Source organism: Sus scrofa, chromosome 9 (genome assembly GCF_054392235.1).
Source record: "Sus scrofa isolate SSC_HxYL_T2T_F1_AM1 chromosome 9, Sscrofa_HxYL_maternal_Yorkshire_Landrace_v2.0, whole genome shotgun sequence".
Taxonomy (NCBI): Eukaryota; Metazoa; Chordata; class Mammalia; order Artiodactyla; family Suidae; genus Sus; species Sus scrofa.
In genome coordinates this window covers 48,508,656-48,535,914 of record NC_139391.1, presented here as the reverse complement: position 1 = coordinate 48,535,914, position 27,259 = coordinate 48,508,656, and the positions used below count along the sequence as shown (strand labels likewise).

Sequence of the window (27,259 nt, the reverse complement as noted above, 5' to 3'; positions counted from 1 at the left end):
CTGGGACCCTCCATATGCCACAGGATCGGTCCTAGAAAAGGTAAAAAGACCAAAAAAAAAAAAAAATTTAACAGTTTCGTTTCCGCTGAGCCAGGCCAGGACTCCATAGTTTTATTTTTGGAGTAGCCATCTACACTACAAAAAGTAAAAGGAAATGGATGAATTAATTTTAATAATTTGTTGTATTTAACTCAAGATATGCAAAGCATTTTATTAATGAGGCATTTTATATCCTTTTCTTCATACCAAGTCTTCAAAATTCAGATGGTTTTTTTTGTTTGTTTTTTGTTTCTTGCTTTTTAGGGCCTCACCTGTGGCACATGGAAGTTCCCAGGCTAGGGGTTGAATCGGAGCTACAGCTTCTGGCCTATATCACAGCCACAGCAACACAGGATCTCAGCTGCATCTTCGACCTACACCGCAGCTCACGGCAATGTTAGGCCAGAGATCGAACCTGCAACCTCATGGTTACCAGTCAGATTCGTTTCCACTGCACAACAACAGAAACTCCCTCCAGTGTATGTTTTTATCTACTTCATAATATCAGTGAGGACAGACTATGCTTAGGTTCTCAATAACACATGTGAACAAACAAATGTGATCATTTTAGATAAAGTCTTTTTAATAAAGGTTTTTTATTTTATTTTTTGGCTGTACCCCCAGCACATGCAAGTTCCTGGGCTAGGGATCAAAGTTGTGCCACAGCAGCGTCCGGAGCCACAGCGCTGACAATGCCAGATCCTTAACTTGCTGAGCCACAAGGAAACTCCTAATGCAGGAGTTTTCAGAAAAGAAAATTGAGACGAGCTCTAATCGATGAGAAGGACCGTGCTATGCTAAAATGAAATGGAAGAGGACTCCACGTCACGGGAAGAATGAGACCAAAGGCCCTGCTGTACGAATACATTTGGAGCGTCCCGGGAACAGAACACAGGTCAGTGTGGCTGGAGCAGAGTGAGTGTGCTTATCTGTGTGGGGTGGGTGAGGGACGAGGGTGGGAAGGCGAGGGTGGGAAGGCTGGGCTGGTAAGGGTCCAGGAAGGAGAGGCAAGTAGGAGCCAGATCACGAAGGGCTTTGTGGGCTTTGTAGGCATTGTAAAGACTTTGGAAATGACATTAGTCTTTTTTCTTTTAAGAGCTCCGTCAGTACAAAATGCTGCTGAGATTTTTTTTAACTGACGTATAATTGATTTACAATGTTGTGTTAATTGCCGGTGTACAGCAAAGTGATTCAGTCTCTCTCTCTCTCTATATATATATATATATTCAGTCCTATATATATATCTGAATCTGAATATACATGTGTTCTAGGTTATTACCAAATATTGAATATAGTTCTCTTAATTCTCTATGCTTTATCTTGTTGGTTATCTATTTTATATATGAAATGACGTTAGTCTTCTGTGCCTTGTTTCTATGTGAAATCACCCTTGTTGCTGATAACGACATCCATTCGTTTAATAATCAACTCTGGACTTTTGCTGGAGGTCGAGGTTTAGGTTTTTCTATGTGAAATCTTCAGAAGCCATCCCTTTTCCCTTGTTGAAAGTGAAGCCATTGCCTTTTGACATATCTCCTATTTTCCATGATTTTTCAAAGATCACGTGGAGTGATGCTGAGTCCACATCTGCAACTTCCTCCAATATCCGAGGATCTAATACAGATCAGCCTGGAGACAGGAATGCATTTTCAATGAGTAAATTCTTTTTTTTTTTCTTCACTAGATGGTGGCACATCTTCACTGCTGTTTCTCTTTGTATAGTGTTTGTGCTGTTCTCTTCCATTTGAAGCTATCATTTGATGGCAAAGGCATAAGTAGAATAGCAACTGAACTGAGTCTTCCTTCCACTGGTTGTTAAAATTGTACCATTTCCCTACCTTTTTTTTTTTTTGCTTTGAACATACTAATCTTGGTTCGATTTTTCACATGAATTTTAGCTCAGATAGTGTATTGATTTCTAAATATTGGTGTTTCCATGGGCTCTTTTAGATTTGTATTGATAACCATTAATGGTGGTAATCACTTCCCTCCAGATCTCTGGGGCATTTTGACACCTCAGTTTTCCTTATGTCCAACATTTGGCACCCAGTCCTTATGTTAGTGAGGACCCTTCGTCGAAAGCAGTAGAAATATGTCTCCACTGATTTAAGTCTCAAGTGATTTCCACCCCCGTAGGATCTAAAGCCTTTAGAATGTTAACAAGACTCTGTGTCTTTTTGCTTTGTTTTTTCTATTTGTTTTCATTCTTAGGTGGCTCTTCAGCCTGGCCATCCCAGCAAAAGAAAAAAGAATCTCTTCTCTAATAACACCAGCAAAAATCATTCCTTCGCAAGATATGGTGTTCTCTTTGGCCAAGTGTGGGGTACATGCCCCGCCTAAGCCATATGGCCTGTAATGGAAAAGGTGGTTCCTCAAGGGAAGATGAATCAGAGTTCTGTTATGACAGAGAGATTGGATATTAGGTAAGTGCAAAATAACCAGTGTTCCCCAGAGTCTGCCTTTACAGTGTTGCTTGTATTTGTTTTCCTCTCTCCACTGCCTCTGACTTAACTTGAGCTGGCTCATCTTAGATTTTTCTCCCAGACAGTTGAAGAGGGCTCTTAACTCATCTTCTGGTTTCAGCAGCATATCACACAAATTGTATGAAGGTCTATATGCAAATACTGTGCTACTCTATGGACTTGACTCTCTTCCCATCTCCACTCCCTCCCATTCCTCCCAGAAGAATCTTCCAAAGCGTAGTTCTGAATGTGCCAGCATCCACAGAGGCCACCAGACCAGGAAGAAAGTCAGAAAGGTCATTCTTGACAGAGGACAGAGAGATACCATATTTATTTATTTTTAGGGTTGCACCTGCGGCATATTGAAGTTCCCAGGCTAGGGGTTGAATTGGAGCTGTAGCTGCCGGCCTACGCCACAGCCACGGCAATGCTGCATCCGAGCCACATCGATGACCTACACCACAGCTCACAGCCACACCAGATCCTTAACCCACTGAGCGAGGCCAAGGATCGAACCCACATCTTCATGGACACTAGTTGAGTTCGTTACCACTGAGCCACAGTGGGAACTCCTGAGATATTACATTTAAAAGGCAGGGACTGAATTTTGATAGAACAATGAGAAAGAATGGCTATACCACGTAGGACTAACTGATGTAAGTGACACAAAGCAACACGAGAAATGTTCACTAAACACAAAGAGTTTGCAATGCAGTAAAGAGAAGAACCTCACAAATATCAAAGCTATATGCCAGTGTCCTGTCCATGTTTCACAGAAAATTGTGGCTGGAACAATGAGCAACAGCATCATGATAGAGGTGGCATTTGAGCTGACCCTTGACAGGTAGGTAAGGTTTTACTGGTGAAGAGAGAGATGAGGAGGGGACATACCTGGCAAAGTGAAGGGGTCAAGCAAAGACACAGCAAGTGAGGAATTCCCTGGTGGCCTAGTGGTTAAGGATTCAGTGTTGTCACTGCTGTGGCTTGGTTTGGATCCCTGGCCTGGGAACTTTTGCATGCTGCAGGTACAGCTAAAAAAAAAAACAAAAAAACAAAAAAACAAAAAACCAAAAAAACACCATGCAGCAAGTTTGATAACAGTTCTGAGAATGGGCGCTTGCCCACTGGCAGTGTCCTAGCTGGAGACAGACTTTGAAACTAGGTTTAAGCTGGATTTTAGACGGCGTCGAAGGCACCGGATTTAGGGGATGGTGGGGAGGTGTCGCACGCTAAAAAGCAGGACAACCAAAGGACAAGCAGTATTTGTCTGGTGGTCCATAGGCCCACTTGCACTTTCTATGCTTTAAAAAGAGCAAGAGAAGGGCCTGAGCTCTTGAGTGGCAGCCTGGCAAGTCCATTTCCCACTTTGGTGCAGTGGGTACTCTCCTACCTCTGCCTGAGGGGCTGGGTCTGTACCTTAGCAACTAGACCGCATGCCTCCAGAACAGATTTCAGCACACAGGCCGCTGGGGCCACCCTGATATTAAATCTTGATTCCCGGCTTCATCTTTGCCCTTCAGCCAGTCTGAGCTTCTTTGGGATTCTCTGGTGTAACCGAGGGTGCCCCAGGGGGCCATGCAAGGTCTTGGAGCAGTGACAGAGAGATGCAGTGCAGGCCCTATTTGCATGCTCAGTGTGGGGGACAACTTCCCAGCTGGCCTGAAAGGTCAGCCAGGGGCTCTCGTTTGTGAAAATAGAAAGGAGCATAAGTTTCTGGCTGTTTCTTTCTTCTTTTTGTCTCTCCCTTCTACCCTGGGACTGGGAGTTGGGTTACGCTTCTTGCCAGGATCCTTCCTTCCTTGTCAACTGACTGCCTCCCTTTCTTCTCTTCTCAAAAGGAGGGAATGGGTTTCTTGGCTGGATTTCTGATAGCTTCTGAAAGGCCTTGCATTCCCTGCTGACAGAGCTGGCTTCAGGGTGACTTGTGCAACACGACACGATATGGCAGGACTTGGCCCCAGAGTGTCCCAGGAAACACACCTCGGGGAGGCAGTCCTGCTGTTCACTCAGGTTTCCTGGAATGGGGAGAAGAGAGGCAGTTAGAAGACATCTGTGTGAGGGGGGCTGGGCAGCCAAATTGGGTGGCTTTCCCCTCCCCGTCATGGCAGGCCACTAGGATGGGGTCACAGATGGCTGCTCTCTGACCCAGATTGGTTCACAAAGTGCCTGGCAATGAACAGATGCCCAGACGTCCTGTGGGGAAGATTCATTTCTGTAAGACTTTTTCCAACTCCCGGGCTGTGTTTCAATGATAGACTTCTTCTGCTTTTTCTTATGTTCTATGGCGGGGGCGGGGGGGGGGATTAGAAATAGACCTTACTAAGGTCTCTCAGATGTAGATGCTACTATTTTAGTCCATCAGAAGACCAGCTATGGATTTGTAAGTTGGAAGTATTTCTGGACTTTGGTTGCAGGATACTAGAGCAGCCCCTGTGACCTATGTCGAGGAAGCCCACCCCTGCCCCTTCGTAAGGAGGAAGTACCCACTGTGGGATAAGAGGGCATCTTGTTAGATGGCCCCCAGGTGCATGAAAAGATGACCAACATATCTAATTATTAGAGAAATGCAAATCAAAAAATTACGAAGCATCATCTCACACCAGTCAGAATGGCCATCATCAAAAAGCCCTCAAACAATAAATGCTGGAGAGGGTATGGGGAAAAGGAAGCCCTCCTACCCTGTTGGTAGGAATGTAAATTGGTGCAGCTGTTATGGAAGATAGTATGGAGGTTCCTCAAAAAACAATACTGAGCTATCGCATCATCTAGCAACCCCTACTCCTGGGTATATATCTGAAAAATATGAAAACTCTAATTCAAGAAGAGACATGCACCCCAGTCTTTTTAGCAGCAATGTTTACAATAGCTGAGACACAAAAACAATCCTAATGTCTATCAACAGACATTGGCTTAAGAAGGTATAGTATATATATAATATATAATTATAATAATAATTATATAAATTATTATAATTTATATATTATAGAAATATAAATTATAATAATTTATATATAATTTAAATATATAAATTATTATATATAAATCATTGTATTATATTATATTATATAAATATATATATTTATATTATATATAATGATATAACATATAAATATATAATTACATATAATGATATATAATATATATAATGATATATTATATATAATAGAACATTAGTCAGCCATAAAAAGAATAAAGTATTGCCATTTGCAGCAACATGGATGATCTAAACATTTTTATGCTTAGTGAAATAAGTCAGGCAAAGACAAATACTATATGATCTCACATGTGGACTCTAAAATATCATACAAATAATCTTATATCCAAAACAGAAACAGACTCACAGACATATAAAACAAATTCATGATTACCTAAGGGAAGAGCGAGGGGAGGAGGGACAAATTAGGAGTTCGGGGTTAACAGATACAAACTACTATATAGAACGTTGATAAGCAGCAAGAATTTACTGTACGGCTCAAGGACTTATATTCAATATCTTGTAACAACCTAGTGGAACCTAATCTGCAAAAAATAATAACCAAATCACCATGCTATACACCTGAATCTAGCGCAATGGTACAAATCAATTATATATTTTTATTTATTTATTTATTTAATTTTTTTTTTTTTTTTTGTCTTTTTGCTTTTTCTAGGGCCGCTCCTGCGGCATATGGAGGTTCCCAGGCTAGGGGTCCAATCAGAGCTGTAGCCGCCGGGCTACGCCAGAGCCACAGCAACACTGGATCCGAGCCGCGTCTGCAACCTACACCACAGCTCACGGCAATGCTGGATCCTTAACCCACTGAGCAAGGCCAGGGATGGAACCTGCAACCTCATGGTTCCTAGTCGGATTCGTTAACCACTGAGCCACGCTGGGAACTCCCCTATTATATATATATATTTTTTTGTCTTTTTTTGTCTTTTTGTTGTTGTTGTTGTTGCTATTTCTTGGGCCGCTCCCGCGGCATATGGAGGTTCCCAGGCTAGAGGTTGAATCGGAGCTGCAGCCACCGGCCTACGCCAGAGCCACAGCAACACTGGATCCGAGCCGCGTCTGCAACCTACACCACAGCTCACGGCAACGCCGGATCGTTAACCCACTGAGCAAGGGCAGGGACCGAACCCGCAACCTCATGGTTCCTAGTCGGATTCGTTAACCACTGCGCCACGACGGGAACTCCCCTATTATATTTTAATAACAAAATTTTTTAAGAGAGCATCTGTTAGCATCAGACTGACACAGGCAAACATCCCAGCTCACCCACTTGCCTGTGAGACTGGGCAAGTCAAGCAGCATGTCTCCACATCTGTTGGGTAAGATACCAGCAGTGCTTACCTCACTGTGATGTTAGAGGAACTAATCAATGTAATGCACATGAAGGGCTTAGCACAGGGCTTAGTGTCCAGTCAGCACTCAAGAAGCGGTAGATACAGTCATTATTAAGGCCGCACTTTGGCCTTTATTGTGTGGCACTGATTAACCAAATGGGGAGGAATGGTCCCCAGGCAGGACTCCACATATGCCCAAATGCTGTTACTCTGACACACAGTCCAGGCAGCTGTTAACAAAATAGCACTTGCACAGGGGGCTAATTTAACAGAGTATTAATTTTAAGATGCAGCTGGGTCACCCCCAGGCTCTGATGCCTTCCCGCTCCTGCCTGGCACGCTGCCCCGGAGAGACAGTCTTCTCTGTGATATCCAGATAGACCTCGGGAGGCTGTTTGTAACTCAGGGATCAAAGAATTGTCCATTTTACACTCATATCACATTAACGCACATTTTAAATGGTCTCATTAGTTTTTCTGCTAATATCCAGCTTTGAAATTATTGCTGTGACGGCAGAGCCCCTGCGGACATGAGCTTTCATTTTTAGGGATCACACCCCCGCCCCCACACATCCATAAATCTAGGACAGCCACCATTTGGGCTTCTCTGTGATTTAGCAGGTCCATGGGATTGGAGAAACAGTAAATCAGAAGCCACTACTTGGATGCCGGGTTGGGACAAATGCAGAGGGGAGGGCAACTCTTTGCACAAACGGAGGGAGAAAGCTGGAGAGCTGGGTGTGTTAAGAGAAAAGAATCAGGGGCTATGGTGGACCACAAGCTCAAGAGCATTCAGCAGTGGAACTCCGTTCAAGTGACCATGATTATAGGATGTGGGTGTCTGTCCCTTACGCTCTACCTGATACACCCCCCCCCACCCCAACAAAGAAGAGCCACCAGAGAAAATAGGGACTCAATATATCTTACAAAAGTTCTAAGGAGATTTTATTTAAAGCCAGCCTGGGGAATATCGATACAACAACCTTCTGGCCACCAATGTTGCAGATTTTAATTTAGTCTCTCTGCAAGCCTCAGACCCTTTACTTCCCAGGAATTCCTTTACAATGAAGTTAAAAATTACTTCCTAAAGGCTTGATTGTTGACATACCTAGCTGTGTGTGGTACTGCCCTGAGACCCTTTCAAAAGAAAAAACACTAGGGCGGGGGCCTAAAAAGCATTCCTCTCCCCCTCTTTGAGGCTGGTGCCTGGAACAGTGAGCAGCTCCTTTGGACAGGGCGTGAGTGATGGGCGCTGAGAACACAGGACCGTTTGTCGGAATCAGGCCTCCCGTCAGAAATGCAGGAGACTGAAAATCATGCCTCAGCTTCACCGCAGCTGACATCCATGAGATGGAACCCTCCGCCAACCCAACCCGCAGAAGACAGCGGGGCGGACCCTGTGCGTGTGTCTCACCTGCAACCAATCCCAGTAAATTTCAGCTGTGGGGCACTTAAGAGAGCAGCCCCTGAGCTTCTAATCCAGCGCCAACCCTAAATCAGCCTGTGCAGGCCTTCGGCAGAGGCAGCCACCCGTCCTGGCATCATTTCACCCTCACAGCAGCTCCATGATGATTCCTATTTTACGGATGAGGAAACTGAGGATTTGAGAGGTGAAGTGAGCTGTTGCCTTGGATCTACTCACCAAGTGACAGGGCCAGGATTCAAGCCCAGCTTCTCTCCAAAGCAACTCCAAACTACCCAGAGAGACCCAGGTAGGATCTGAGCTGTGGGGAGGGGGCTCTAGTGCCCACACTTCGGCCTCTCTCTTCATTAGCAAGTAGGGCCACTGATAGATTTTTTAACAGCCATCTGATAGATTCTGTCCTTTGATTTTTTTTTTTTTTTTTTTTTTTTTAGGGCCGCACCCACGGCATATGGAGGTTCCCAGGCTAGGGGTCCAATTGGAGCTGTTGCTGCTGCCGGCCTACACCAGAGCCACAGCAACGCCAGATCCGAGCTGCGCCTGCGACCTACACCACAGCTTATGGCAATACCATATCCTTAAGCTACTGAGCGAGGGCAGGGATTGAACCCGCAGCCTCATGGTTCCTAGTCGGATTCGTTTCTGCTGTGCCACGACGGGAACTCCAGATTATTATTATTTTTTTTTTCAGATTTAAGCATTTGGTCAAAGGGAGTAATTAACATTTGAATGTGCTTTTTAAAGAGAGTAGGTCTTAAAATATATCAGTTCTTTTATATATCCTTATGAAAAATTTAGAAATATAGAAAAGTAAGAAAGGAAATGACTAGTCATTGGTAATCCTACCATCATTAGCATTCTGATCTTTTTTCATTGTATGTGCATATAAATGCAGGACAAAATTGGGATATAAATAAAACCTTGCTGATTCCCATTTCCCTCTTGACCTTATGTGATAAGAATGTCCCATAAAATTAAGTACTCTTTGAAAATAATATTTCAAAAGCTTTGAACAGGTTCTCTGACATAGTAAATGCTTAATAAATGGTAGCTATTATTATCTATTATCTATTCCGCTGGATGAAAGGACTAATTTATTTTACCTTTTTGATTTTTTTTTTCTTTTGTCTTTTTAGGGCCACACCCACGGCACATGGAGGTTCCCAGGCTAGGGGTCTAATTGGAGCTACAGCTGCCGGCCTACATCACAGCCACAACAAAGCAGGATCTGAGCCGTGTCTGCAACCTACACCACAGCTCACGGCAACGCCGGATCCTCAACCCACTGAGCAAGGCCAGGGATCCAACCCCCGTCCTCATGGATACTAGTTGGGTTTGTTAACCACTGAGCCACAACGGGGACTCCTACCTTTTTGATTTTGGATGAAAATTTAGGATATTAAATTCATCACACTATTATAAACAATTGTAACAAGAGCTTTTTGTACCTAATATTGTGTCTAGGTTTCTCATTAATTTTCTAGGATGGAAGCTTAAGCCATTTTGAGCTCGTTATTTGCAATACATATTGCCAAGTTGCTTTCCTAGAAGGAGGACCCTTGTTTACCAGCCTTATAGGAGAGGGTCCATTTCCTCTCACACTGAACTTGGAGTGATTGTTTGACTTTAGTGAGCAGAGTTTGATTTAAAACAGCCTGAATGGGCCCATGTGCTTCTTACCCATGGAGGGACTCAGCAAGCAGGCAGGTTGGCCCTGACATCATGTCAACGAGATCTGGGGATTTCCTCTTCAAGTAGACAGTTCCCCATTATCACTGTCCTGCCCTAGCCTGGTCCTTGTTATGCATCCCTGAGAACCCTTGTGCTTTCCTTTACATAACATTCACCTCACCCATGATGACTTATTTATCATACATCCCCCCCCTGCTGGACTGTAAGCTCCATGAGGCCAGCTCTCTTTCATCCCATGAAGGTCTAGCCCAGAGCCTGGTTCTTGACACCACACACTCGGGGAGTATTTGTGAATGGGAGACTGTGGCTATGCATCAGCCTGCCCTAAATTAAGAGCTCTGAGCTGAATCATCCTCGTGTGGCTGTTTAAAAATGGAAAAAAAAATTAGAATTAAACAAAAAAACAAGTTATAGCACACTGTGTGCATTATGGTCAAGGCAGAGAAGGAGGTAGGGAGACACAAGAGGTGGGGAGACCCAGAGAAAGACTAAGCCCTGATATATTAACCCCGTCATCACAGGCTGGCGATAAGGTTTTCCTTTTTATGTTTATGTTTTCCAAAATGTTTACGATGTCCATGAATTGGAAATATTTTTTAATTGAAATTGTTATCAGATCTCAAATACTTTGAAACCTGTGTGGTATGATGGTGACCTGACAAATGTCACCTTCTTTGCGGAGCTCTTTTCCTCAGTTGCAGCCACCTTATTTAGGTGCCCTCTTTTCTTCCCAGGGCTGTAATTTTTATTTTAACCTGAAGAACCAGGGTGGAAAAGAGAAAGAAAAACTTAACAAAGCTCCTAGCCATCTAGAGGCTGATTTTCTTCAAGCCAGCAAATCACTTTAGGGAGGTGAGGTGTTTTCTTACTGAATGAAGAGGTGATCTCAGGTCAGCATTCAATAGATGTGTTGCTTTTCCCAGAGTTGGCTGAAAAGATCAAGTGACTTCCTCTCCTGAGAAGTTACAATTCGATGATTAGGAGAATTTCCTCACAGCTTTACTGGCTGCAGTTCTTATTCCCCCAGGTGCTGACCTCCTTGCTCCCTCCCCTCCAGGGACCAGCATGTGGAGAACGCAGTCCCCAGGGAAGAGGGGCAGAGTCAGAGTGGGAGTTTCCAGGGCGAGACTCAGTATAAGGGGACACGCGGGGAGGGGAGGTGGGAGGCAAGGGGAAAGGAAGGGCAGGAGGGAACATCAAAAAAGGGGAGTGGGACCACAGCCTCTGACCCTGAGGGGCTTATCATCCTTCTAATATGTCTCTTACTGCTTGAAAATTCCCCTCTTCCCACCTCCCCACTGCCCATGCCCAGGAGGATCCTATGGCTGTAAATACATAGTTGCTGGAAATACATAATCCCTGAATTTTCTGAAATCATATAGAAGAAAATGTATAACTTTTCATCAAACATGAGTTAGAACATGTGTTTCTCTTTTTGCCTTAATTCCCTGCATTTGTGAATTAAAGGCAGTGCTTCAGCACAGTGACGAATCTGATACTTGAGCACACTACCTCTGCTCCTGATGTATCATGTCTTATTTACCTGGTCCGTATTTCTGTGGATTTGTATGGTGATTAACCTCAAACCTTATTCTAATCCACCTTAGATGCCCTTTTATACTAAAGTGTGATATGTACTCATTCATTCATTCATTCATTTATTCTATGGGTTGGTTAAAGCTAAACTGCTGTAAAAAAAAGTAAATCCCCCCCCCTTTTTATGGTCTTTTTGCCATTTCTTGGGCCGCTTCAGCGGCATATGGAGGTTCCCAGGCTAGGGGTCGAATCAGAGCTGTAGCCGCTGGCCTACACCAGAGCCACAGCAATGCAAGATCCGAGCTGCGTCTGCAACCTACACCACAGTTCACAGCAACGCCGGATCATTAACCCACTGAGCAAGTGGCAGGGATCAAACCCGCAACCTCATGGTTCCTAGCTGGATTCGTTAACCACTGTGCCCTGATGGGAACTCCTCCCCCTTCTTTTTCATACACACTCCCAACCTGAGTGGCCCAGGCTGGCAGCTGCACAGGGGCTCACCTTGGGTCCCCAAGACTTGCCGACCTGCCATCTAAGGGAGTGATGTCATTGCGTGATCAAGGTGAGCCCACCTGTATTTCAGTTTGTGGGAAAGTGAGAGAGAAGAGCTCCAGAGCAAACTGCTTATCTGGGTTTTTTAAAATCTCCCCCCCACCACATATTCACATAACTTTTTATGTTTTATCTTTTTAAACAAGCAATAACTTTATTTTTAGAGTGATTTTATGTTCACAGCAGTATTAATTAGAATACAGAAAGCTCCCATATCCCCCTCCCCAGATGTTCACATACTTGCCAAGTTCAACTTTCTGCGCCAGATGAATACATTTGTTACAATACCTGCACCTACATGGACATATCATTTTCAACCAATGACCACAGTTGACATTAGGGTTCGCTCAAGGTTGTGTATGTTCTCTGGGTTTGGACAAATACGTAGTGAGCTATATCCACCTTTGTGGAATCATGCGGAACAGTTGCACTGACCTAAAAATCCTCTGGGCTCTACGCATTGGTTCCATCCCCCAGCCCCTGACAACCACTGATCCTTCTACTGTCCTCATTGTTTTGCCTTTCCCGGCATGTCAAATAGTTGGACTTTTCTATATGCAGCCTCTCATACTTTTTAGTATTCAGCCTTTTCAGATTGGCTTTTTTCACTTAATGATAGGCATTTAGGTATCCTCCATGTCTGTTCATGTTTTTTTAGCCACGAGTAATTGTCCATTGTCTGGATGTATCTTCTCAACTCCCAAAGGACATCTTCATAGCTTTCGAGTCATGACAATTATGAATAAAGCTGCTATACATATTCATGTGCAGTTTTTGGCTGGACGTAGCTTTTTCTATTTTGTTTATCTTTTAAAACAGCGGCTCTTGGAGTTCTCGCTGTGGAGCAATAGGATGGGCAGTGTCTCTGCAGCACCAGGATGCTGGTTCAATCCCCAGCCTGGCACAGTGGGTTAAAGGATCCAGCATTGCTGCAGCTGCAAGAGCGGGAACTCCATATGCTGTGGGGTGGCCAAAAAAAGAAAAAGAAAAAAGGCAAAAACCAGGAGTTCCCATCGTGGCTCAGTGGTTAATAAGCCCGGCTAGTAACCATGAGGTGGCAGGTGTGATTCCGGGCCTTGCTCAGTGGATTAAGGATCTGGCGATGTCATGAGCTGTGGTGTAGGTCTCAGAGGCGGCTCAGATCCCGCATTGCTGTGGCTGTGGTATAGGCCGGCGGCTACAGCTCTGATTCGACCCCTAGCCTGGGAACTTCCATAGAGGTTAAAAGACAAAAAAAAAAAAAGGGGGGGGGTGGCGAAAACCAAAAAATCCCAGCTCTTAATTTTTATTAGTCTTTTCTATTTTCTTTTCAGTCTTAATATATTTATTTATTAAGGCTGCACCCACATCATATGGAAGTTCCTCGGCTGGGAACTGCAGCTGCTGGCCTATGCCACAGCTACGGCAATGCCAGATACAAGCTGCATCTGCGATCTACACTGCAGTTTGTGACAATGCTGGATCCTTGACCCACTGTGCAAGGCCAAGGATTGAACACACACCTTCATAAGTACTAGTTGGGTTCTTAACCTGCTAGGCCACAACAGAAACTCCTATTTATTTATTTCCACTCTGATCTTTGTAATTTCCTTCCTTCTAACTTTGGGTTTATTTAGTTCTTTTTCTAGTTCTTGAGATACTTGAGATCTATCTGGGTTTTTTTTTTTTATTTGTTTGTTGTTTTCTTTTTGGCCTCGTAGAGAAGCTCCTGGGTCAAAGACTGAACTGTGCCACAGCAATGACGTGGGCTACTGCAGTGACAATGCTTAACCCACATGCTGCAAGAGAACTCTAAAATCTTTCTTAATATAGGCATGTATCTATGAACTTCCCTCTTAGAACTGCTTTTGCTGCATTACTAAATGTTTTGATACGTTGTATTTTCACTTTCATTTCTCTCAAAATATCTTCTTAATTTCTCTTTCGATTTCTTCTTTGACCCATTGGTTTTTCAGTAGAATGTTGTTTAATCTCCACATATCTGTGAATTTTCCAGTTTTCTTCCTGCCACTGATTTCTAGTTGCATACCATTGTGATTAGAAAAGATGCTTGATATAATTTCATTCTTAAATGTATTAAGACTTGTTTTTCGGCCTCACACATGATAGAAGAAAACCAAAGGCAGAGTAGGGGGCTTAGGGAGTGTGAAGAGTGGAAATTGCAATTTAAATAGGACGGGGTAGGGAGGGGGCGTTCCCATCGTGGCTCAGCGGAAACGAATCTGACTAACATCCATGAGGACGCAGGTTTGATCCCTGGCCTAGCTCAGTGGATTAAGGATCTGGCATTGCCCTGAGCTGTAGTGCAGGTCGCAGACACAGCTCAGATCCCGTGTTACTGTGGCTCTGGTGTAGGCTGGTAGCTATAGCTCCGATTCAACCCCTAGCCTGGGAACCTCCATATACCTAAGGTGTGGCCCTAAAAAGAAAAAATATATATATATATAGGAGAGTTGAGAAAAAACAAACAAATCTAAGATTTTGGGGAGGTCCCTAGTGACCCAATAATTAAGGATCTGGGGTGGTCATAGCTGTAGCTTGGGTCCCTGCTACGGCTCGGGTTCAATGCCTGGCCCAGGAACTTTCACATGATATAGGCATAAAATAAAATAAAATAGGACAGTTGGGAATGGTTCCCTTAAAAAGTGACATTTCAGCACAGGTCCAGAAGAGATGTTGGAGTGATCCATAGCTATACTCGAGGTGAAGAATATTCCAAGCATAGGGAACAGCTGAGTTTGGAGGCTCTGAGGGTGGGGGCCTGCTGGCATAAGGGAGGGCAAGAGGGCAGCATCGAACAGAATGGACAAGGGCTTGAGGATGAGAACTAGTTAGAAATGAGGTGAGTCCTTGGTCTGCAGTGTGTAGATAATGATCAAAAGCGCATCAATCTGTTTCAAAAGTAGCTAGTGAAGACCCATTTTTCATTTGTTTATTTATTCGTTAGATAATGGATTGTGCTTCTCTTCTCTGCCCGGCCCTATTCTATGCATGGGCAACCTAATAATGGATTCGATAAAGACTTGCTGTAAATCAATAGAGAGAGATAAGGCCTTGCCCACACAGAGCCTAGATTCTCTCAGGTGACAACATTTATCTTTTAAAGATATAAAGGTTTATCTAGTATGATGGTAAATTTTTTGTGTCAATTTGACTGGGCCATGAGATGCCCAGCTATCTGGTTAAATGTTATTTCTGGATGTGTCTGTGAAGGCATTTCTGGGGAGATAAGCATTTGGATCTGATTGCCCCAATCAGTGTGGATGGGCATCCTCCAATCCCTGAGAGCTGAACAGGGCAAAAAGTGGAGGAAGGCAGAATCTTCTCTCTTTTCTTGACTGCTTACCTGAATATCTGTCTTCTGCCCTTGGACTGGGACGGACGCCACGGGTGTTCCTGGTTCCCGGACCTTCAGGTTCAGCTAGAATCACACCGTCAGTTTCCTGGGTCCCCAGCTTGCAGATGGCAGAACGTGAGACTTCTCAGCCTTCATAATTGCCAGCCTATGCTACAGCCACAGCAACGAGGGATCAGAGCCAAGCCATGTCTGCAACTCACACCATAGCTCACGGCAATGTCAGATCCTTAATCCACTGAGCTAGGCCAGGGATCAAATCCTCGTCCTCATGGATACTTGTCTAGTTCATTATTGCTGATTCACAATGGAAATTCCAGATCCTATCTGTTCTATTTCTCTGGAGAACCCTGACTCGTATTCAGAAATACAAAATCATCTGCAGAATCCTATAGAAACACAGAGGTCTGTAGAAATATAGAATCTGTATTTTGAGCTCTTTTTCTAGACTCTCCTAGAAGTTTGGAATTGTAACTTTATTGCTAAATTTATTCAACATTTTTTTCAAAGAAAACACAATTTACTAATAAGAGTAGCAGTAAAATAATAACAGTTATCATTTATTTAGTGTGTAAGCTATGCCAAGCACTAGTGAAATAAGTAATTGATTTATCTTATCTTGTTTAATTATCACACCAAACTGGTAAGGAAAATAGTGATATTCTCATTTACGGATTAGAAAATTGGGATTTAGAAAGGACAACAAAATTGGTGCAAGGCCACAGAGCTAATAAGTGTTAGATCTAGAATTAGAAACTGAATCTCAGAGTTCCTGTCGTGGCTCAGTGGTTAACAAATCCGACTAGGAACGATGAGGTTGAGTGTTTGATCCCTGGCCTTGCTCAGTGGGTTAAGGATCCGGCGTTGCCATGAGCTGTGGTGTAGGTCGCAGATGCGGCTCAGATCTCGCGCTGCTGTGGCTTTGGCGTAGGCCGGTGGCTGCAGTTCCGATTCAACCCCTAGCCTGGGAGCCTCCATATGCCGTGAGATTGGCCCTAGAAAAGGCAAAAAGACAAAAAAACAAAACAAAAACAAAAATAAACTGAATCTCCTTGACTCTTTAGTCTTATCTTTTTAAATATACAACATGGAGCTTTTTTTTTTTTTTTTTTTTAAATTAAAGTATAGTTGATTTACAATGCTGTGAAAATAGATTCTATTTTTGGCCACACCCATGGCATTCAGAAATTCCCAGGCCCAAATCAACCCTGTGCCACAGCAGCACCTCGAGCTTCAGTAGTGACAAACCTTGATCCTTTACCCGCTGTGATACCAGGGAGCTCTATAATGTGGAACTTGTAAAAGTCATTCATCAAATAAAGAGGTTTGTCCCGTTGACCTTGGCCTAGTCCATGGAGCACTTGCTAAGTACTTACTACGTACCAGTCAGTGTGCTGAGCACTGGAAACACAAGGTTAAAAGGCATGACGTTTCCTATAAGGAAAACAGGCAACTCCCTAGACATTACCTGCACTAAGCTGAGAGCCACGTGAGCCCAGAGGTGAGGCACATCCAGGGAATTCACGGAGGGTTTCTGAAGGAGGTCAAATCTCACCTGAGTCTTGGAGTACAAGGTAGGCAGGTAGAAAAAGGGGGTCGGTATTCTGGGGAGTCGAAGCAGTGTGAGAAAAGGCACACAGTGTGAGGTGACATGAAAGGGACGTTCCTTCTCCATTCTGTAGTTTGTCCCCACATGGAGGGAGCGCATGGATTTGGGGGAGGATAATGGAAATAAGATTAAAGGTGGGGAGGCCAATATGGAAGTGACTGCAGGAGTTCCCATCGTGGCACAGTGGAAACAAATCCGACTAGGAACCATGAGGTTGTGAGTTTGATCCTTGGCCTCACTCAGTGGGTTAAGGATCTGGTGTTGCCGTGAGCTGTGGTGTAGGTCGCAGACACAGTTCAGATCAGGTGTTGCTGTTGCTGTGGCTAAAAGACCACACAAAGAAGATTTAATGATTGGCCAGTTGTGGTGGGATGAATTAGCAGGAATAACCTGGGATGAGTCCCAGTTTCCTGACTTCAGTCACCAAGTGGACTGTAATGTCAGTTACTGAGAAAAACACAGCAAAACGACCCAACTTGGGGGAAGTCGGGCAATGGTGCATTTAGTTTGGGCCACGTGGATTTTCATGTCTGAGATCTCCAGCTGAGAGGGGTAGGAGTCTCGAGTCCAGCAGTGCTGTCAGTACAGGAGATTTGCATTTAGAGGCCATCAGCATGGGGAGGGGAACATTAAAATCATGACTGTGTTGGGGAGTATAGGAAAATGAAAGAGTGAGGCAGAAAGCAACCCATTGAGGAATGCAAACATTTAGGATGTTGGCAGAAGAGAGTAATGGGGGAAATATGACAAAAAGTAACCATCAAAAATGTAGAAGAAGACTCATGAGCAATGTCAAAGAAGTAGGAATTTCAGGAGGATTTGAAGGAGAAATAGTGTCCAACAGTAGAAAGGGCCATAGACTTAGACAGGGAGTGTCCAGTGGCTTTGGCAATTTGGAGGTGATGTTTTTGAAAGAAGTTAGAGTTGTGTAGTCTGTTCATAAGCCAAGTGGCAGTGGGTTGAGGAGTGAGGAAGTGAAGACCCCAATTATCAAGCTATTTTCATGATCCTTTGCTGAGAGGTCAAGGGGAGGTCAAGAGAGACTTGCTCCTCCAAAGGTGAATCTTGATGTATTTATAGGCTAAGGGCAATGGGCTAATAGAAAGCAAGAGGGTGAATTTATTGAAGAAAGGGGAGTATGGATGGAACAACATCCCCAAGGATAAAGGAGATCATGAATAAAAGGCTGAGATGGGGGTAGGTAGGAGGGAGAGGGGGGAGAGAGAGAGAGGGAGTGTGTGTGTGTGTGTGTGTGTGTGTAGGAGGGAGAGGGAGAGAAGGAGTGGGGGGGGATGGGCTTATCTTGAACAGAAGAGATGCCTTTTACCTTGAGACCCTGGAAAAAAAAGTGAAGGGTGTTTATAAATGAGAAGCCTTGTTTAAGTGTTGATGTTTTTGGTGGAGGCTGGAGGGGAGGGAGGAAGCAGAAGTTCATGCCGGAAACCTCATTTTCTTGATAAAATAGGAGGCAAGGTTAGGTGCTGAGAAAATCTTGGGGCTTGAGAATGGAGTAAAGTTTTGGCATGAGTGCCAGGCAGCGTGGGAGAAGAGAGGCTAACTACGGAAGTGGCGACCTACCCTGGAGTTGGCCTGGTTAGAGGGGAGAGAGAGTGATCAGAAGATCCTGCAGACTGGGTGAAAACTGGAAGAACAAGGACCATGGTCCATGGGATGTTAGAGGTGGCGATGAGGGCATGAGAGACAAGAGGTCATCAGCAGAGAGTGGCATTTTTCAGTTACTCGGTTCTAAAACAATAACTAATATTTGAACAGCGCTCTACCTTTTGGGAAAAGTTTTTGCAGACCTGTTTCATTTGTTTTCATAGCAGCATTTTGAGACATGTGTTATTATTTTTCTACTCTCCAGAGATGAAGCGAGACGCACAGAAATAGTGACTTACTCAAGGTCAGACAAGTAGAAAAGGCTGGACTTCAAACTAAATATTTGGTCTCCAGGCTTCACACAGATAGGCTTTGATATTAAAAGACATTGAGGATCCAAGTCAGGAATAAAATACATGACTTGAGTTGATTTTTCTAGGAGGAAGAATGGATCTTTTCTTCTCTACGTGTGACCCCAAGCACAGGGCAGCCAGAGGGCTCACTGACATGATGTCTTAATCGAGGTAAGCCTTGGCTTTCCTGGGCTAATGAACCCACACAGCTGCAGAGGTGCACGCATGCCCTGAGCTAGTTTAAGCTACACACCCATTCTGCTGTACCTGCTGCTCCTCTGCCTAAAATATCCTCCCTGTGGTTGTCTCCTGGATAACTCCTACGTAGTTCAAAGCCCCCCTCTAATACCTGTCTTCTTGCGGGCTGATCCAATTGCCCTATTTTGTACTCTTAAGGGTATCCTGGCTCTTCCGTTATCCATCTCTTTGAAATTATTGCCTGTGCACCTCCCTAGACAAAGAGCACCTTGAAGCCAAGAACTGGGTCTTAGGTCTCTTTGAATCTCCATACAAAATGCCCCACACAACACTTGATGCAAATAGAAGTCAGTCACCTGCAAATATGGAAAATACAACCCCTTGTCCCAACTCTCAGTGGAAACCAGCTAAGCGCATTGCACAGTCAGTCTGAATGGAGCCTCCAGGGTTTTTTTTTTGCTGAGATGACAAACGGTGGCAGATGTATTAAGGGCAGATCATTAGCAAGAGCTTCCCTCCTTTCCTGAGGCTTGTCTTCCTTTTTACCCCTGAAGGCCTAGCATTTTAACATATCCAGACATTAACTACTTTCCTCCACCTCTGCTACCACTACAGCTGGTCTACGCCAACATCATCTCTTGCTTGGATTATTGCAACAGCATCCTAGGTGGTCTCCCTGCTTTACCTTTCCCAGGGTGCAGTCCCATCTCCCTGGATCTGAAAGCTAAAATCTTTTCAGGTATGTTCAGTGCCCTGCAGGATCTGGCCCCTGTGAGCTCTGTGACTCCACCTCCTACCCAGCTACTTGGTTGTCCTCACTGTCTCTCAGGCACCAGGTCCTCTCCCACCCCAGGACCTGGACTGTCCCTCCCTTGCCTAGGACCCTCCTGCCCCACTGTCATCAGCACCCTGTCCTTTCCTTCCTCTGCTCTGACCCCCTCAGTCAGGCATCATGCCTGGCCAAATCCCCCAAACATTACCACCTCCGACTCTTGCGCCGATGTTTCCTCTTGGGCTCTCTGCTTTATTTTTTACTTAGTCCCTGATGCTAACTAGAATACCACATGCTTTACTACTGATCGTGGTGTTTATTTTCTCTCTTCCCAAAGGCAGTGAACTAGAACTGCTTGGGTCATTTCTGTATCCTCCAAACCCAGAACTCTGTCTGGTACAGTGGCGGCGATGAGTATTGGTTGAATGAATGAGTTCTGATTCAAGGCTGACCTCATATCTCCTGGGTAAAAAGGGATAGGTCTAGGGAGTTCCTGCTGAGGCACAGTGCATTATGATCCAGTTTATCTCTGTGGAGGCACCAGTTCAATCCCCGGCCTGGCACAGTGGGTTAAGGATCTGGAGTTGCTGCCCCTGTGGTGGAGGTCGCAGCTCCAGCTCCGGTTTGATCCCTGGCCAGGGAACTTTCATGTGCTGGGGGGAAAAAAAGGTGGGGGGAGGATGGTTCTAGGAGTTCTCGTGCAGTGCAGTAAGTGAAAGATCTGCACCACAAGAGAACTTCAATTGATTGCAGGTTTGATCCCTGGCCTGGGAACTTCCACATGCTGCTAGCCAGCCAAAAAAAAAAAAAAAAAAAAAAACCCTAAACACCCAACAAAAAAAGGATGGTTCTAGAGAGTTCCCTGGTGGTTTAGTCATAATGATGCAGTGCTTTCACCCCTGCAGCCCAGGTTCAGTCCTTTCTCTGGAAACTGAGATCCTATATCAAGAAAAAATTTTCAAAATAAAAATAAAAAACATGGTTCACAAATTGTTCAAATGCATTCATTTGGTTTGCATAACTAGAGCCCTGGTTTCCACTCCATGCCTGTTGGTTAATGTAAGCTGATAGCCCTCATAACCCAACTGCAACTGGCCTTTGTCCCAGCCCCCACTCTCTGCTGGATCCATCCACCTGCTCTATGCTCAGCTTGTCCCTCCCAGACCCCTGCGTTTTCCTTTGTACTCCCTCTGCTCCTCCTGTTGCTTTGTCTCAGGAAAACCTCATCCCTCTTGGAGAAAAACCTTCCTTTCCATTGTTTTCAGTGATTTAATCTTTGCTTTTTAATCAGATATGAGGAGGTGGGGGTGGGATTGGGGAATGTACTCAGACCATCATACATCATTTTATGGAAGAAAAAGCCTGACATTTTCATGGCCAAATAAATCCTGGAGCTCGGGGACTGGAAAAGACCTAAAAGGCCAGCTCATTCGTCTTCACACCTCTGCGTAGTTCTGCACTGAAAGCCACCCCCACCCCCAGTGCCACTGTCTAGCTGTCTCTCCAACTCTGCTCTGGGGAAGCGACTTCCCTGACCTCTTTCAATAAGACGTTTCAGTGTCTCAGTGGAAAATATGAAATTATTGTTAAATTACTTGCAGTGGAGTTATAGAATTGGAGCACAAGTGTACAACTCTGGAGTCCTTGGCAGAAAGCTGGGCTCTGAGGTGAGACCAACCTGGATTTAAAGTTTGAATTGGGGAGTTCCCATTGTGGCACAGTGGAAATGAACCTGACTAGTATCCATGGGGATGTGGGTTTGATCCCTGGCCTCATTCAGTGGGTTAAGGATACGGTGTTGCTGTGGCATAGGCCAGCAGCTGTAGCTCTGATTCGACTCCTAGCCTGGGAACGTCCATGTGCTGCAGGTGTGGCCCTAAAAAAAAGCAAATAAATAAAGTTTGAATTGACCACTAAGCCAACTGGGAGACCTAATAAATGTTTCTTCTCTCCTTCCTTGCTTCTATTCCTCTCCCCCCAACCCAGATGTATTTCTCCTTTAGTAAACCATCTAAGTCTTCATTACAGAATTTTTAAATCCAAGAGAACATTTCAGCTTGATGATTCCCCAGTCTTTTTCAAAGACTGCCCATAAGTCATTCCCACCTAAACACAAACACAGTTGACGTCGGGGATAGACAATACAGTCTGTGGAGATTGGGTTTGAATTCAGTTCTAGAATGAATCAACACTATGAATTTGGGCACTTGACTTCTTACCATCTTGTTTCCTCATCTGTAAAATGGGTGTAAAATTGCTAAGACATGGAAGCAATCTAAGTGTCTCTCAACAGATGAAGGGTATTCCAAGGTAATATTTTAGCCATAAGAAAAAAAATGAAACTTTCCCATTTGCAGCAACATGGATAGACTGGGAGGGAATTATGCTAAGTGAAATAAGTTGGAGAAAGACAAATACTGTATATCACCTATATGTGGAATCTAAAAAATACAACAAACTAGTGAATATAGCAAAAAAGCAGCAGACTCACAGATATAAAGAACAAAGTAGTGGTTACCAGTGGGGAGAGGGAAAGGGGTTGAGGATTAAGAAGTACAAACTGTTAGGTGTAAAATAAGCTATAATTGGAGTTTCCTGGTGGCCTAGTGGTTAAGGCTTTGGCATTGTCACTGCTGTGGATGGGGTTCCCTCCTGGGAACTTTCGCATGCTATGGACACAGTCAAAAAATAATAAAATAAAATAAGCTAAAAGGACTAATTGTACAACATGGGGATTATAGTTATTTTATAATAACTAAAAATGGAGTATGACCTTTGAAAATTGTGACTCTATTGTACACCTATAATTTACATAATATTATACATTAGTTATACTTCCATAAAAATAAGTAAAATAAAATGCTCCAAAAATTTTTTTAAGTAAGTAAATAATTCAAATGGGTATAAAATATCTTCCACCCATGGAGTTCTTACAGCAATTAAAGGAGATTTGGTATAGAAAGGATTCAGCATAGCACCCTGAAACTTAGTATGTACTTAATCCCATGATAGTGGTAAGAGCTAATATGTACTATATATGCCCATTGAATATGTGTCAGGCCCTAAGAACTATTTCATGTATGTTAGTTCACTCAATAGCAAATGATAGTGGAGGATGTTGCTTCCGTGATCATGAAGATGATCGTGTTTTAGGAGTTCTCCTGTGGCTCAACAGGTTAAGGATCCAGGGTTGTAGTTCAGTGGCTTGGGTCACTGCTGTGGCCCAGGTTTGATCTCCAGCCCAGGAACTTCCACCTGCTGTGGGTACAGCCAATGACTGTTTTAAAGACCCATGAGGGAAAGTGTTTTGGGTTCTCTCTTCTCAAAGGCACTGTTATTTGTTGTGAAAGATACTTCTAAGATACTGTGAGTGGCTGAAGTTCCCTCAGCTGAAGAGAAGGGAAAAGTGGGCTCAGAGGAAGGATGGGAGAGCAGGGTGTGAGGGGGCATTTTTGGTGGTCTCCATGCTCAGGCCTGAGAAGAGCAGGTGGCCCCCACCAAGGCAGTGGAGCCTGGCATGAGGGGCCGCAGGGGAAGTGTGCAACTTTGGAGTAATATCACTCATTTTTGGAGTTCCCGCCGTGGCGCAGTGGTTAACGAATCCGACTAGGAACCATGAGGTTGCAGGTTCAATCCCTGGCCTTGCTCAGCGGGTTAAGGATCCGGCATTGCTGTGAGCTATGGTGTAGGTCACAGACACAGCTCTGGTCCCATGTTGCTGTGGCTCTGGCGTAGGCCGGCGGCTGCAGCTCTGATTAGACCCCTAGCCTGGGAACCTCCATATGCAGCAGGAGCAGCCCTAGAAAAGGAAAAAAAAATCATTTTCTTTGGTTTTTGAGAACACATCTCTCTGGAAGTGGGAGTGGGAGGGAGGGGTATGTGCTTTTAATCTGCAAAAAACCCACTGAAGATCACACTGACCCAACCAATAAGAAGTTTACCAATGGCATTAATAGTCTTGTCAAAGTGTTCCCAAATCATTTTCATTTAGCTTGTAGGGTTTTTAAAAATTGTTAAAAAAAAATGATTAGTTTCAAAAACATTAAAGAAAATTGAACAGAGAAAATTTTGGAGACATGACTGTATTGCAAATCATCATAAAAGAGAAAGCCTTCTGCATATAATACGTGTCTTAGCCCCTGCATATCCAGATGATTCCAGACACAAAGAGATCAGAGGTGTCATTGTTTTTAACACTAAAAGGTAGAGATGGACTATTTAAAAATAATAATGCAATTCTGGTTATCAGTTCAGGTTACAAAGCCCCAAAAGTCTTTCCATAAATTGTGACACTCTATCAAAACTTCCAGTTTGCTTTGATAATTATCAATGTTTAACTTGAGTTATATATTTAAAAAAAATTTTTTTTTCTTTTAAAGGGCTGCACTTGCAGCATATGGCAGTTCCCAGGCTGAAGGCGAACAGAAGCTCTAGTTGCTGGCCTACCCACAGCCACAGCAACACCCAGATCCAAGCCTCATCTGTGACCTACAACGCAGCTCACAGCAATGCTGGATCCTTAACCCACTGAGCGAGGCCAGGGATCGAACCCACAACCTCATGGTCCCTAGTCGGATTCATTTCCGCTGCACCACGATGGGAACTCCAAGTTTCAGACCCTTAATAACAGCTGGATTGAAACCTTCTGTCTGTCGGGTACTACGATAATCCTAAAGTAGTACTTGCCATAAGGATTCTCATTTTACTAATGATGAAAATGAGGTCCATAGAAATTAAATAACTTTCCCTAGTTCCCAAACTTAGCAAGTCACAAGAGGTAGGATCCAATGCCACGTCTGTCCAATGTCTCAACTCATACTCAACCTGCTATAAATAAACGGTCCAACAGTGAGTACCATTGTCTGAGCCTGTACTATGCTGAACCAGGAATAGGCATCCTAGGAATCAAGAAAAGAAGAAGAGATTTGTGCAGAATCCCTCCCTTGGGATACCGAAAAATCCCTAAAATGCACCAAGAAAGGGGAAGTCTGACATTTCTGAGTGGTGAAATACTTGGAGGACAGGAGACTGAGATTAGAGGGGTAGGCAGGGCTGATTGGAAAGCCTTTCAGGAATATCTGGAATAGCCTTCAAGATATCCATAGAAGAATATCTATGTAGTTCACTAGATTTTAACAAGAAAGAGGGAGAGAAGGAGGAAGGCAGCCTAGGAGCGGGGCATCCTTCGTGGTCATTCCTGGCTCTTTCAATACCACTAGCTCTATGGCCTTTGGGTCCTGGACTAAAACAGAGCCAGGGAAGATCAGAAGGATGACCAAGATATCACTTAGCTCAGCATAGCCACTGCTGGCCTCGGGATTCAAGGCACCTACAAGGCGCTTCAAGATTCTTGAGGAACCTGGGTGGAGACTTTCAGGAAAAGAGTAAATCTTTGTTTCCTCTTTGCTGTTGTGAATAATTAGCTGCAATGCAACCAAGGGACATGGGGCTGACGTCTGTAGTTCCTGGCACTTTCGCTGGAGTAGGACCCACGGGAGTAGGGCTTCCAGTATGGCTGTACCAAATCTAAAGTCTTTATAATTTTATTCAGAAAGGGCATGGAGCTTCTATGCTCTTGTACAACTGGGTTTCAAGTTACCCTTCTAACCTTGTTCTAGAGGACAATTCATACCAGGTTACTTTTTGCGGAGAAGAGGCCCAAGGAGTTTGGATCTGAAAGAGCATCATGATGATTACTTGGGGGAATTTTCCTGTCTATATAGCAGGGTTGAAAATAGAGAAAATTGGAGGTCGAGTTATAACAAAGGGAACATTTGTTACCGCTGTTGAGGAGGAGACCTCCTAACGCTCAACAAGTCCTTTTTAGAGGACTTTCTCTTGTCAAAAATGATGCCACAAAAAAAGATCTCAGCTTCAATTAGGAGGATTAACCCTTTAATGTCTTGGAACATTGGCCAAAAAACAAGTAAAAGGGAGTTCTCTGGTGGCCTAGTGGTTAAGGATCTGGCATTGCCACTGCTGTGGCATGGGTTCAGGCCCTGGCCAGGGAACTTCCTCATGCTGAAGCCACGGCCAAAAAAAAAAAAAAAAAAATTCTTTGAAACATCATATTCTGCACAATGATAAGACAAGGAAGCAACAAATTTGCACTGCCTCCCTAAGGCCTTTCCCCTCCCCCAAGGCGGGCTCCATATGAATAAAAGTGTGATGCATTTACTCTAATTCCTTCAAACTTCATTGACTCTATTTGTGTTATATTCTTCTTGGACCATGCTGTGCCATTTAGTAAGCAGTTAAAGTGCATTTTAGTGGATATTAAAGACGGCATTGCTTATTGCCAGCATTTTATATGAGTATCTAATTAAGTTCAGGTTCCTGTGTTAATTATCATCCAGTTCTATAAAGTTTATTAAGCTCTCTGATTTTAATATAATCCTACTGCCATTATTGGTTATGTATTCATTCAACTGCTCAGGGAAAAAAAAAAACCCATTAAATCCAGATGTGTAAGTTGAATTGCTTGAATTCATCTGTTAGATTTGATCATAAAATGTTTACTAAAGTAAGATATACAATTTTAGTTCAAATTCATATCTTTAGTGCACCCACCATCAACTGTAATAAGCAGAGTTTCGCAATGTTTCTTATCTTCATACCCTGTCTTTGCAATGAATTACATTTGTCTAAATTTGCTTTTAAAAAGCACAATACTAGGAGTTCCCAAGTGGCTCATCAGGTTAAGGATCCAGCGTTGTCACTGCTGTGGCTCAGTCTCAATCTCTGGCTTGGGAATTTTCACATGGTGTGGGTGCAGCCAAAAATAAATAAGTAAAATAAAAATACAATGGTAAGAATTTATCTCTCTCTTAGCTTCAGGAACACTTTTTACAAGTATTCAAACTTACAAGTGAAATTTTTAAGGGTATGATTGGAAATAAGGTAAAAATTAAATATATTTCTATATACTGTCAATACACATTTGGAAAAAAAAGAGAATACTTTTTAAAAATGTCCTCTTCAGGTAGGATTTTAAACTGTTGCATTGGGTATGTCAAAAAAGTTACCCTTATTTTTTTCCCCCTCACAGAGAAAATGACAGTCACCAGACAGGAACACTCTCAACTTCTTGCCACCAAACTCAGATGTACCAGGGTTCAGGTCCATTCTCCCCTCTATCCCTCCTGTGACAGCAGAAGCTCTTTTCTCCTCCCATCCAAAGCTGTTGGCTTTACCTGTTGTTGGAACCTCAACCGCTCCAGCCTTCTCAAAGACCTCCCTCTGAATTCCCTTTAATCCCATCCATTCAACCTGTCACTTCCTTTAGTACTTAAATATCCTCCAAATTACTCATATTTATAAAACATCCCCCACCTTGAC

General features: G+C 43.7%; 1 long non-coding RNA gene across 1 annotated transcript; it reads left to right on the top strand.

Annotated features, from left to right (window-relative positions):
• The first annotated feature begins 807 nt into the window (after nt 1-807).
• LOC146399889 (uncharacterized) lies at nt 808-2,387 on the top strand. The gene is made up of 3 exons (XR_014815477.1): nt 808-934; nt 1,599-1,695; nt 2,251-2,387. It is a non-coding gene; the product is annotated as an uncharacterized LOC146399889 (long non-coding RNA).
• Nucleotides 2,388-27,259: the final 24,872 nt, after the last annotated feature.